Source organism: Gobius niger (assembly GCF_951799975.1).
Source record: "Gobius niger genome assembly, chromosome: 7".
Lineage (NCBI taxonomy): Eukaryota > Metazoa > Chordata > Actinopteri > Gobiiformes > Gobiidae > Gobius > Gobius niger.
The window spans coordinates 12,203,437-12,215,957 of NC_136858.1; the positions used below are offsets into that span (position 1 = coordinate 12,203,437).

Sequence of the window (12,521 nt, forward strand, 5' to 3'; positions counted from 1 at the left end):
TGTATGTGTGTAAGTCAGTCAGGCACGCGATTGTCCATTTGACGGTTTAGGCAACCAAAGATTATGAAATCTTATCAAATATTTTAAAATAGAGAAAAAAAAAAGACATGCTATCATCACCATGGCACCACCAGACATCTGGTGCGTAAACTACATAATCTAACCAATTAGGATGACTGTTAAAATAGTTGCAAACCACATTCAGACAATAAACTGTCAACAACTCCAGAAATTGTAAGATGATTTCACAAGTTGTTAATCCTATTTGAATCACCAAAAAAGCTCAACGAACCCTTTCTTTATATTAGAAGATAAGCCTACAATGATAAAATCAAATTACTTACTACCATGACAACAGCGAGACACGTGTACAGACACGGTCCTACTCTAAATAAAGCAGTACTGTAACATGTATTCCCCGCAGCTCTGACTAATAGTTAGTGGGCACAATTTTCGCACGTATTGACCATCTTTGTTACATAACAGGAGACGAGGTGGAAAATCGTGACTGTTGACGCTCTGATGGCCAACACTTGTTCAGCTATTGATTTTCTATGTTTATTCATCACTATTGAAAGGCTCACTTTATGCAGAACCAGCATTTTTTAGTTTGCAATGTGTTGTTGTCTGTTGCTAAATGAAAAAAAAAGTGTTTTCATTCATGCTGTATGAATGAATTTACTTTGGTAATTTGGGGGGGGGGGGGGGGGGGGACGCGACAAAATGCAATGAAAAAGCAACAATAACGGACAAAAACATGACAAAAAAGCGGCAAAAATGTGACACAAAATGTGCCGGAAAAAAGCAACAAAAATGTGTCAAAAAAGTAGCGAAAACATGACAAAAAAGCAATGAAAAAAAGCAATGAAAAAGCAACAAAAATGCTACAAAAACACAACAAAAAAGTGACAAATAGGTGATACGGACTGATATAAAAAAACAACCAAAACATGACAAAAAGAGACCAAAACGCTTCAAAAATGTGACAAAAATGTGACAAAAATGCTACAAAAACGTGGCGACAACGTGGCAAAGAAGTTACGATCAGTTTAATAGCTTTCAAATGAGGCGTTACACTGTTGCTCTCCAGTCAGAATTTTAGGTTTGGGTAAAGCCAACTGGAGAAACTGTGCTCGGTTAAGGCGGGGGGTAAGAGGTTAACAAATTATGTCAAAACAAGACTTCATTAAAGCAGCACCAAAACAAGGCTAAAATGGAACTACATTACAAAAATTGTAACTTAAACTGACTGACTTAAACTTAAACTTGCACTTTTTTGTATAAGTTCCATGCATCTTTTGTTGCTTTGGGCTAAGTTTGCAAAAGAAATTTGGATGGAAAACGTCAGTGATTTTGTGATATGTTCTGCTACGGACATTGCTTTACCTAATATTGCGATATTATGTGCTGCCTGAGTTTAAACACACTTGTACTATGATGTCTTTATAGTGATGCAATAGATGAATCTAAACAGTGCTTTGAAGTAGTTCTGACCTGGAACATCACAACAATAAAGTCTGAAAACACCAGTCGTACATTCAGTCTCTTTTGTAGAACAAAGACAGACTTCTCTTCCAAAGGTTTTGTTTGTACTTGTACAGCAGCCTACATTTGAACATGGATGCTTTTATACTTTTCCAAAAGTAGAATTTTTTTACTAAATTCTTTGCTCCAAACTGTTTAAGTACTTCAGCTCTACTCTCAAACGGCGCCCACCACTGCGCCATTTGTTGGCATTCTATTGGCTGAAAACGAAAGCTTGTTGCCTATTTAAATGAAGAATATGGCTGCGTCTGAAACCATCAAATTGTAGCCTCTAAGCACTAACACTAGCAACTAACTCCTTAACCTTTCATGGGGTCGACTGTTAGATCTCTGTGCAGTTAGTGAACTAGAGTGGTTGGTTACTCGGCTGGTGACGAAAGCTCGGAGGCGTCTCCAGGAGGTGGGGGCGTTCCTAGGAGGACTCAGGCAAACCTATCCCTAAAATGGCTGCCATCAGAGTGTTTACAGATTACTCAAAAATACATGAATGTGCCAAGACAACACTTCAGGCATGTTTTTAATGAGGGAATGACATAATAACATGATGTAAAGCTTGAAAAAGTCGATTTTGCATAATACCCCCCCCTTTAAGGAGAAAAAATGATCCATACATTTCCCTTTAGTGTTATTTTATTTCGACAGCTGTTTCATAAAGCTACAGTAGCAAATGAGCCATGTGGCTTAAGTTTTACTAAATGAAAACAAAAGCGTTTAATCCGTTTCCTGAGTTGACTCTTTAACACTGACATGTGACTGAGCTGTTGTGACATCAATATGTATTCTGTCACTTTTATAAAGTTTGGCTCGTCCAGAATCTTTTTATTTTATTTTATTTTTTTATTATTAAATGTGCTCCTGTCAATCAACAGTGGTTGCGCATGAATCACTCGAGGGTGGGGGCGGTTGGCGCAGTGGCTTATGGGATGGCACATAATCACCGGATAGTTAGCACCAGAGGTCCCTATGCTAAAGTGGCTATGATAGTTAGCATGGAGGCTCCTTTTCCTAACTCCTTCCTAACTGACAGACCAATTCGGAAGCATCTTGTCATGGCGGACGCTGACGCACATCCGGTTTGGCGCAAGACCTCTTACCAATCTGCTCGTTTCGGAGGGAGCCTAGCACAGTCCTCACCCCGAGTGTCCTTCCACAAATGCTGAAGAACCAAAAACAATGTCTCTATGCCACAGTTACAGTATGTCCTATGATACGTCCACTTTAAAGCTGGAGATGTCAAAGCCTGGATACTGCAGATCAGTCCAAACAAAATCCTCACACTCCTAAACCTAGTTCACATGGGAGCTGAACCAAAATAAACAAACCGAGTTACGAACTTGAGAAGCGTGACATCTCCTTAGATCCTGTACACAAACACTGGTGATAGTTACCAACGGCCTGAAGCGTCTGTCACTCAATTTATCCAATTTTGGCGTCTGCACTCCCCATGACCTAACCACTTCTGCCCTCCTTACACTTACACTCCACTTTTTCTTCTTTTCTTTTTTTTTTTACGACACCTGTGTGCCCATCTGCGGCGTTTACGACCGACTACATCATTTCGGTCGCCCCTGCCAAAAACCCTGCCCGGATGATTACCGTCTTCTCCCAGCGTGTCGCCGATTTAAAAACCTACTACTACTACTATTACAAGTACTACCACTAATACCTCTGCTACAACCGTCCCCGCTCCCTCTGCCCCTACCTTTAAACGTGCTTGAGCCGTCTTTAAAAAGCTCTCTTTAAAAATATCTGCTGACACACCGCTGCCGGGGCCGTGTAACAAAACTTGATGAGAACCTACAATTTGTGGCTTGAGGCAAATTTGTAATTACGAGCGAGACGACGAAACAATGCTCCGTCATCAGAAGCAACACAAAAGATTCCTGTTTTTAGTGCGTGGAAGCTTATAGCAACAACAAAAAAACATAATAACACGCAGCACGGGGTTAGTTCAAACAGCTCGGCTACAAATAGACACGCTAGGGCCGCTTCTTATCTCCCATATAGGAGAGTGTGTGCGCGAGGATAGAATAACGCCGCTCCTCCTCGCTCTTTCCTTTGAGGCCAACTGTCCGAAGCCGGGGACAGCTTGTGTGCGGCTGAAGTTTCAAATCAATAGCCCCACAGTGTGTAATGGGGCCGATTAGAAGAGGAGTCCAGATTAGAGAACTCCAGTTTCACACCAACAGAATACTGGTAGTAGATTTGAAAAGACCCAGGCCAGGGGCTATAGGGTTCGTTCTGTGGTGAGTATGGGGAGGGGGGGGATGTTTGAAAAGGCTACGTCCAAGCAATAAAAGATTAGCGGTGAGAAAGCAGCCGAGGGTAGAATGTCAGTCAATAGATTGTTGTGGAGTTGCTTGGGAATGTTTGAATTGTTGCCGAAGTAGCAGAGAAATCAAGAAAAGAAGCGTTGTTCAATCCTAACGTGTGCGGCCGGTTAGCAAGCCGGCTAGTCCGGGAAACTTTTCCTTGGAGTTCGTTAGCCTTCGTTAGCATTTAGCCATTAAACATAGTAAAGTATGAAAGATCCAGTAGTTTTCAGCTGGTGCCAACCAATTGACCACACTAAAATTAGGTCAAAGCTAGGTTAGAAAACATCAATGAATGTACAGACCTTAGATTTTACTTTCGATAAGAATTAGTGTACAAAAGTGGCCTCTGAGCTAAATGCTAATCATATTTAAGGTTAAGGTACACTAAGGTATATAGAAATTCATTCTCTGCATTTGGAGCAGTGAGCTGCCAGCATGGGCCATCTCCGTGATGTGGAGCCAGGCTGGTGGTCAGAAATACTTAGCTGGAGGATTCACCTATTGTACATGTTTTTAGTGGTAGGGGAAACCGGAGTACCCGGAGGAAACCTACGCAGACACGGGGAGAACATGCAAACTCCACACAGAAAGGCCTCGTCCCTGGTGGGAATCGAACCCGGACCTTCTAGCTGTGAAGCATGAGCGCTAACCACTGTACTACCGTGCCGTTATGTTTCTGCTTTTTGTGCGGTTGGATACAAATCCAGTAGCCACTAAACATCATCTTGTAATATGTTAATTGAGAAACCACAGAAATGAGCCTATACAACTACCATGAAACGAATCATATCTCGCCATAACTCAGTATAGGAACTGACGTTTCCATTCAGTTGTATGGGGATAGAACGATCAATTCAAACAGGTCCGGGAAGCCATTGGCTAAGAGAAGTACGCATTTGTAAGAACAGGCTCAGACTAGCTAACAGCACTTCCGTGATTCCTATGGGTAGCAGCATTAGCATATTAGCTTCTGTGCTTGGAATGTTACTTCCTGTATGCTTCGGTTTCCAATAGCTAGCTAAGCTAATAAAAAACTAAAATATAAGTCAAGATGGCTCAATTTATTCTAGTTTTAGTTTAATTTAGTTTGATTAGTAAAGATTGTGGGAGGTTTTTAAAGTTTGTTAGCATCAACCTTAGCCTACTTCACGCACCAACAGAATTAACTTTAAGCATAAAGTTTAACATTTACCAAATAGCGTGTGGGCCGTCTGGAGCGTATTATGAACTCCTTTTAGTAATCGTTAACCCGAAAGTAGCACCGATGCTAAAAACAATTAGCGTAGTGGAGGCAAAGTGTTAAACATTACCTTGTTGAAACATGTTTATAAGCTGAACCGTGTGACGAATCAGGATGTGAGGAATGCATTAGGGAAGTTAGGAATGAGTTTTGACTGATATTAACAATTTAATCATGAAATGTTTTGATGTAAAGGTATATTCAATATTTATATATAATATGGATGGCATTCAACCTCTAAGATTGTAATTTTACAAAAGCAGCTCGAAAACAATTGTCAAAAATGGTTCTAAAAAGTACAAAAAAAATAAAATCTGATCTGCCATTTTCAGCAGCTATAATTGAAAGTAAACACAACTTAATATAATACCTTTCTCTCATAGATAGTACCACTGTAGCCCACTCACTGACGTCACTCCTTGCCAGCTGTCCGTGAATCACCAAGTTACAGCCAACATGCTATAATTAAGCTACCTATATGTTGCAATTCGCTTCGTGGCAATAGACGTGTCTTAATAGGCTTTCATGTCTGTGTTACATTCCCAAACTAATGTCCTCCACCGCCGTTTTGCATATGAATAGGTCTCTTAAGCAACTTTTGTCTAGCCTAGCCCATTCACATTTTAGACTGGGGGCATTTCCGCACTCGACACCTTCTAAGTGGCTTCCTGCTGGCGTAAGTGTAATAGGTTGACACCATCGAAAAAGAGCCTGTACAGCAGTATCATTTGGGAAAGGAGGGCAGTAGGATTTGCATTTTTCCCTGTCAAAAATGCGGATGTTTTGTCCTGGTTTGTGGTGACTATCTTTGTAACTGTCTTTACTCCTGCAGGAGGACAGGAGTAAAGTGAATTCCAATAAATAGGGGCTGATACAATTCATTCTGCATTGCATGTTAAAAAGGGATTTCAGCAATTTAACCTGAGTGAATTGAGAGAAAAAGCACAAGCCAAATGCAAGTCTGACATTCAGAGAAAGACAGTATTTTGAAAAGAGCAAAAGCAGATCATTGGTTTGGCTGTGATTGTAATTAAAGCCTTATCAATTGATATCTATGCTGTCATAACATTTGACATATGGGGAATATGTTTATACATATCATCAACTCAAGTTGGTTCTTTGAGGCGCGGATATTTCAAGTCTTTCTTCAGAAGCCTCTTCTCGCTCTTGCCGTCAGATTGTAACACTTGACAAGTCTTTGGAAATCTCTACTACAGCGGAATATCCCTGGATGACCGAGAGCCGACACAAAAATGACTGGCAGAAAGTTTAATATCTTCTCTGTCAGGAAATTTAAATTATAGTGTACAAAGTGGGGGAATTATTCGATATCAAGTCACAATTGTCATGAAGTCTTTGTCGACGCAAAGACTTCAAGCCACAACATTGTTATAAACTTGTGGAACCAATCTCTTACAAATAATAATAGATTATAACATCCATTATTTCAACGCAACCTATTCAAAGTTTCCCTCCAGAACTTAAGCAGCACAGTAAACACACTCACCCTCACAGGAGCCCTGCATCGCTGCTTTCCCTTGGTCTCCTTTGTGGAAAAAAACAAAAAAGGACAATTCCGAGAGAGTTGTAAATATATATCCGTTATCAGATCACTTCCCCGCTGAGTGTCCCGTCTCCTGTATGCTTCGGTCCCCTGACTTTCATATCCCAAACGTGTGCTATAGTAGGTCCACTTGTGTTTTCCAGTGCTGCTGCTGCTGCTTGCTCCTCTGGCTGTGCTCCACTGTTTCCTCTCCTGACTCTCCAACCCCACTGTCTCTCTAAGCCCCGCCCCCTGTCCCTCCTCCCTCCCTATCTCCCTCCCTCCCCCTCACTCTGTCTGCTCTCTTTTAACACGTTCAAGGCACAGAACGCAAGGGAGATCTCTGTAATTACTTCATTGATCAAACTTAGCTCTGTGTTTTAGCTAATTGTAGACTTTCAAAATCCTAAATGGCCATTGAAGGCTTTAAATACTATATTTCATGAAGGGCAGTGTTCTTTGTAGACAGCATGCCATCAACTAATGCTTGAGTTTGGAGGGAAAACACTGCTCATGTCGAGGTTTTATGCGCATGGACATTAGCATTTCAACTTTCACCTGGAAACAAAGAAGTAGTCCAACTTTCCTTTTATAGATTATAATAGGGATATATAACTTCAAAATGCATTTTCCCCATAACATTCTGGAAACAGCGTTTGCACTTAAAGTACCCACTCTAAATGTTCAGTCCTCTACTAAACAATATTTAAAAGTATTTTTCCGATGTCAGGACCTACTATATACTACGATTATATAATATGATGACAAGTCATGACTAAAACAAGAATTCAATTTGTGATAGATAAATGCTGTATTTTCACCACAAATCACTTTGTGAAATGAGCCCATACAGTTGAAAATATAATCCAAGCAACCCAATAACAGCCATTTCAATGGAATATTTTGTTCCTTTGCTTAATGATATTGAAATAAATGCTTCCTGAGAAAGGCCTGTGACGCTACGAATATGGTTGCACAACCAACGTTTGGGTTTGAACTAGGACATTAACAGACTAGTCGATGACAGCGACACCAGTCAACATCATTTTAGACGAGTCGAGTCGTGTGTTCATCTGTCTCTCTGCTTAACACTGATGTCAAGGCGGAACGAGTGTTTCGGTGGAACAATAAACAGTTTTACACCTAGTTACCAACTTGTTTTTGCCAGTGTTCACTTTTAGTGCCGTTTGCTTCCAATCTGGGATTTACAACGAGGATGATCCTAACAGTACAGAGGAGTACAGATGAGGAGGCGGATCTGCAATGTTTCTGGAGGTGCAGGTTGTTAAAACCCATAGGAAATGATAATGAGCCACTATATTGTATTTTATTCAGAATATAAGCTGCAAAACCTGCTTACATATGAGCCTACATTATTACATGACAGATTTGGACATGAACTTACTGTATGACGTCATCACATGACTCGTCAACTCGACTTCGACTAGTTTGACAAATAAGTCGACCTTTGAAAACCTGTAGTCGTTCAAGCTCTAGTTCAAACCAATGGACTAACATGTCTGCAAAATAAAACCATAAATTTACACCCCCCAAAACATTGTAAATGTTTATCTGGCCCAAAGGAACCAGTCACCCATTCACTCTCTCATTCATACACCAATGTACGCAGACACTGGCGGAAAGGAGGGTGAAGCGTAAGGACACAACGACAGTGTGCATTTGCGGGAGCTGGGATTCGAACCCACGACCTTCCCATCATGAGACGACCCGCTCTACCAACTGCGCCACCGTCACACCTCCATATGCAATTTTACACAGAAAATGACTCACATCCATTAAGAAAATTGACCAATCGGCTGCTCTGGAAAAAGAGCAATCATTTAACCTCTGATGATCAATAGTATAACTGATGTGGAAGATTTCTCCAAGTGAAGTCATACAAAGACAGACCGGTCCAGACGTGACTTTAGATGCAATAATCAAACTGTGACAAATACAGCCTTCACAAAAACCGATCACGCTTTTCACGTATTCCCCTCTTACACAATCACCTTTAGCTTTTATATCTTTCCAGGTCTCGCTCTTCGGTTTCCACATAACACCGCGCGCGTGATTATCAAACATCAGACACGAGCCGCATCACAGGCTGCAGTGGTGAAAGATGAGAGGAGCGAGAGAGCGCGGGAAGGGGGGTGAATGTAACGGGGGGAGGGTCAATTAACCCAGATGGGCTAAATTACATAAGAGCTTCATCTGCGTACAGAGAGGCAGAGCTGCGGGTCGAGCGCACTCAGTGGATTAATGAGCTGTTGACGCCGTTTGTAGATGGGCCGGTCTCGGTTTGAAGGTGACACCTCAGACACATCGGGAACTTCAGCACAAGACAAGAGGCTTAAGGGGGACACATCATGTAGAATGATATATAAACAACATATAAATAACATATTGCCATACTACATTTAGCGCAATATTAGGTAAATATCCAGGGCTGTGTCTGAATGCCCACACTATTTTTGTAGTGGTGTCCGAATGTCCAGAGACCAGAAAGTAGTGCACTCAAATTTCCCCGTTGTGATGCAGTGATGGTTCCTTTCAGGTCAATATGGACCATAATGACTTGCAAGAGTCAGAGGAGAACGGCCGACAGAGACAGGGCTTTAAACTAGACATAAAACAATAAACAAAAACAGCTATTATAATCACATTATATATTTTTCATGAAAAAACTACTTGAATATAAATCATTACGCTGTTATTTGTTTGATCATGTCATGTTGGTCAACAGAATCAGTGCACGATATAGTCTCCTATAGTGTGTATATGAGACCAGTGCTCAGTCTCAAAGACCTAACTGATGATGACAGTTGGATGACTGTTGAAACGTTTTAGTTGATACTACAACAAATCAAAATAAAAAAGGTCCAGTTGAAATATTGAATTTTTGAAGCTCCTATAGTGTGGGCCTATATAGTTAATGAGAGGTTAGGGACTAGGGTGGACATTCGGACACAGCCCAGGTATTTCCATCTGACTGAGATTTAGTTACTTTTTGCTAACACAAAAAGAAAAAGAAAAAATACAGTTATTTAGTTTTACTTTTAAACCCTTGTTTTGACCCTGTTTCAAGTATATTTTTAAGTCTTGTTTTGATAGTTATATGTAATAACTCATAGACTTTGTGGACTGGTGTGAGTGCAACCGCCTGTGCTTGAACATCAGTAAGGAGATGGTGATCGACTTCACGAGGAAGCCACTACCGCACACACCGCTGAACATCCAGGGGGAGGACATTGAGGAGGTGGACAGTTTCAAGTACCTGGGTGTTCACCTCAACAATAAACTGGACTGGTCCCACAACACCAACTCCCTGTACAAGAAGGGCCAAAGTCGCCTCCACCTTCTGAGGAGACTGAGGTCGTTCGGAGTGAGCAGGCCTCTGCTCAGGACTTTTTATGACTCTGTGGTAGCCTCTGCTCTCCACTACGCTGCCGTGTGCTGGGCCCCGGGCAGCACAGAGCGGGACAAGACCAGACTGAACAAGCTGGTCAGGAGGGCCAGCTCCGTCCTGGGCTGCCCCCTGGACTCTGGAGGAGGTGAAGGACAGGAGGGTGTTAGCCAAGCTCACCTCCATCATGGACAACACCTCCCACCCTCTGCACGGGACTGTAGAAGAGCTGTGCAGCTCTCTCAGTGGCAGACTGAGACACCCTCAGTGCAGGACGGAGCGCTACCGCAAAGCCTTCATCCCCACTGCTGTCAGACTGTACAATAAGACTGTAAAGTAACATGTGCAATAATCTCTGTATCAGCTGCACTTTATTAACTCTGAGTGATCTTTTTGAACGCCGACTGTAACAAGTGAATTTCTCCTTTGTGAGATCAATAAAGGATTATCTTATCTTATCTTAACTAACTAACAAACTAAAGTGCATGTTAATGTACACATTGGACAATAATGTTCCCTTATCAATCAGAAACCTGGTCTGGAGTGGTGTTTTGCTTCCCATATTAAACCATCCATCCCAGGACCAATTCCAAACAGTTCTCAACTCAAACTGTGTTCATCAGGGCACCATTGATTTGTCTCCACACTGGTAGCTAAAAAATGGCGGCTTGTATCTTACCCAGAGTACTGGATGTTTTTAGCTTTTCACCCATGTTTTCCTGTTAACACTGCGCCCTGTAGGATTTGTTAAAAGACAGGAATGCTGTCGCTTTTGCATCCAAAGCAGTTTATATGTCTTAATAAAGTAAAGGTAATTTAAAGACAAAACGGCCGCTCAAAGAAGGTGATACGGCGGGTTATTGTGGAGAAGACATAAGGGCTGAGTAATGCTGAGAGATAGATTGTGCGGGGGGTATGACTGTGCTCATAAGAAGGGAAAAAAGTCACGCTTACATAACACAAGCGTGCATGTTTATCTGGGGTGGTAATAAGAGAATAGAACATTATGTACAAAAAAAGTCCAAGGTAAAAATAGACCGGGATAATGCTGGGCTCATTAAACTGCTGTTTGTGGCATGAGAAGCTTGTTATACTAGTTACAGCTCAATGAATTATGCATGATGTCCAAATTAGAACACCGAAAGCCTTGACAATGAAATTCTATATTTGTGTGCCCCGTTTTCCACCCCAACTATCTTCACAAATATTGCCGTTCCCCTGGTTGCTTTTCAACTTAAAAAAGGGGTTAGGGAACATAGTTACCAGGTGACCGTTTTGCAGGTGAAAAAAAAAACTAAAACTATACAAGAGTTTTGGCAAAGCTGTTTTCCATGTTCAATCCAGTAAATCTGGTAGGCTGCCTCTTTGAAAGAATCCTTTAGAATGACAAAGCTTCGATACCAACCATATCTGATCTAATTTCTTTGTGAAGGAGAAGAGTAGACACACTAAATGCTAGTAAAATACATTCCATTTTCTATGGGTTTTTCAGATGCTTTTAAGCAGGCTTGGCTGGTACCTGGCAACAACAATGACGGATGTCATTTTGGATTTAAGCCGCTAAACAAATAAGCCAGAGAACACAGTGGACATGTACCCCTTTTTGAGTTTATTATTCTATTCAGACGTGCCCAAGCCAAAAATGAGAAGAGCGAGCCAGGTGAAAAACAAAACAATGGAGGCTAATGCTAACAGCTGGCAGTCACAAAATCACCACTTTAAGAGGGGGTATTATGCTTATAGCGCTTATTATGGTAACCGAAACACATCTTTATTCCCATTTCTCATGTTTTTTTGGTTAGATAATGCAACATCATCTTAAACAGCTGAAACAAAATCCAGTAGCACCAAGTCAAAATGCTCTAAAGCCAGATAGATCAATAAATGCTATTCCGCTGACAGTGGCAAAGATGTTTTGCCTGATCTGTTCGGGGAATTGGCAACTGGTTAATCTTTACCCAAGCGTTAATGTAGCGGACACCAGTCTGCCACTCTGCCCTCCTGCTATGTACCTAAGTGGAAAGTGTCTATCGGCCTGAGCTGGCACTTTGCTGGTAATGGGGTCCATCTTGGGCTGAACACCAGAAAGCTCTTGACTCATGTCGTCAGTGTGAGTCAGCAGCAGCTTCTGTTTCAGCCTCTCACAGGTAGTGATACTGCACACGACGTGCAGAGTTGCTACAGGACTGGGTAACAGCGCAAGCCAGTGACATTTAACTAAAGACTTAGAGAAGTACAACATGATGCGTTTCGTAGACTTTTACCATGTATCAAAATAACTTTTGTGTTTAATTTATTGTGTTGAATGTGCAATGACCAGGCAGAATACCCATAGCTGGTGGTTTCTTATCTCATTTAATAAAAGTAAGTATAAGTAAGTAAGTATAGTTATTTGTTGAGCGCCTTTCACAAGCAAGACTTTCAAGATCAAAGAAGCAGTATTGTTGGATATCATCTATATACAGTGGTATG

At 41.4% G+C, this 12,521-nt stretch overlaps 1 protein-coding gene across 3 annotated transcripts in view; it reads right to left on the bottom strand.

Annotated features, from left to right (window-relative positions):
• lzts2a (leucine zipper, putative tumor suppressor 2a) overlaps nucleotides 1-12,521 on the bottom strand; it is an 86,287-nt gene that overhangs the window by 26,187 nt on the left and 47,579 nt on the right. The window contains exon 1 of one of the 3 annotated variants that reach the window (XM_079559908.1): nucleotides 6,608-6,855. The exons of the other annotated variants lie outside the window; for them this stretch is intronic. The gene's annotated coding sequence lies outside the window, so the exon portion shown is untranslated. Of the gene's footprint in view, nucleotides 1-6,607; nucleotides 6,856-12,521 lie in introns of those variants that run through there. 3 annotated transcript variants of the gene reach the window in all.